Below are 1,729 nucleotides of genomic sequence, written 5' to 3' on the forward strand. Positions count from 1 at the left end.
CTATGGTACGCTTTTTTTTTTTCTTTTTTTTGTTCAAAACGACGTCGTTTTAAGGTTTGGATGAACGAAAAATCATTCAGGGATAACTATGAGTCTCGGAGTGCAATTTCAGGGACGAATTTAAGGAACTATTAATTTCAGGGATCATTTTGAGGCTCGAGCGCAAGTTTAGGGACTACTTTAAGACTTAACTCATAAATTATATCTTACCTTCTTTTAGTAAAATTTTTATTGTCTATCTTGAAGTAGAAAAAAATATTGAAAATTATTTTGGATCAATAAGTCTGTCATCGTTGTGAGGGGTTGTAGAATTTTGAAACAAATATAATTATTCGATGGTTACTTCATTTAGTCTAATATACTAATTTTTTTTGTCAAATATTACCTTAGATTTGTGTTAGACTCGAACATTTTAACAAAAGACATTTAAAACGTTACAACCCTTCTAAATTAAAGAATAGATAAATTTATATGCTTATTACAATAGCTAACACTCTAGACTAAGATAACAAAATGAATTAAAAAATAGCATTTTGGAAGAGCTTGAAGATGATACACATTACAAGAAAGTATCCGAATACCGTTAGATTTATCAGTGAATTTACTAAAAAATTCGTCGGTAACCTATTTACCATAGAATTTAGTGGTGGAATAAATCCGATAGTATAAAAGTGAGAACTCCATACCTCATTGAATTGTTGTGACACCTTATGATCCATCCAAGATTCAAAGCACTCACTTATATGTCCAAGCCATACCCACTTATATCTCATTGAATTGTTTTTTTTTAATAAAAATATTTTTTTTAAAGGCGTATCTAAATAAGTTTTAAATTAAATAAAAGTACTTTATTTTTTAAGAAAAGTACTTTTTTCACTTAAAAAACCAATCCAAACTAGCACTATATAACTTTATATACTTAGTCATAGTTTGTCTCCTTTTTTTTCGATAGGAATCCATAGATTAATGATTTGGAAAAATAACTATTAGTACCCATGAACTTTACGAACGCTAACAAAAATACCTATTAAACAAGAAAACTAAAGTTGTATCCATGAAAGATAGGTTTTGTACGACAAAACTACCCAAACCCTAATTTTTTGTTGATTTTTTAACAAAATTTTCAAATTAACCCATCATTTATTTTCAACCTCAACTCCACGTTCTCTCTTCTTTCCCAAATTTCAGCACCAACGCCCATTTCTTTGGAAATAAAAAAATTTCAATGTAAAAGTACCCAAAACACTTAGAATCTGAAAGGTCCTTCCCACCATCTACACCACCACCACCAACAACAACAACAAAAAAGGTTAAATTGCCAATCAATTTACTTAATCAAGTCATACCCAGAATTTATATTGCCAAAAAAATTGAACAAACCCCAAACCCCAAAATCTTAATAAGAGAAACGGACTTAGTACAGAAGGTGGTAACAAATGCGAGGTAGCCACGACAAAATGAAAGATTGATGCGACGACGACGATGAGGCTGCGAGAGGCAGCGCCGATGAGTGACGAAGAGGCTGATGGAGGCTGCAACGATGCTGCTGATGGCGGTCACGATTCTGCTGGAGGCGATAATGACGAGGAAGATCAATTAGGAGGTCACAATGATGACGAACGAGCATGGAGCAAGAGACGACGATGCTGTTGAACGAGTGTTGTGCAAGGCACGACAACGATGAGGCGATGACAGTGAGAGGGCAGTAACCGACAGTGAGAATGGTTGT

General features: G+C 33.6%; 1 long non-coding RNA gene across 1 annotated transcript in view; it reads right to left on the reverse strand.

The window, feature by feature from the left end:
• Positions 1–1,439, reverse strand: part of LOC110270009 — a 21,890-nt gene extending 20,451 nt beyond the window's left edge. The window contains exon 1 of the long non-coding RNA XR_002358962.1: positions 1,287–1,439. This is a non-coding gene — a long non-coding RNA (uncharacterized LOC110270009). The remainder of the gene's footprint in view (positions 1–1,286) is intronic.

This window comes from Arachis ipaensis, chromosome B03 (genome assembly GCF_000816755.2).
Source record: "Arachis ipaensis cultivar K30076 chromosome B03, Araip1.1, whole genome shotgun sequence".
In the NCBI taxonomy this organism is placed as follows: Eukaryota; Viridiplantae; Streptophyta; class Magnoliopsida; order Fabales; family Fabaceae; genus Arachis; species Arachis ipaensis.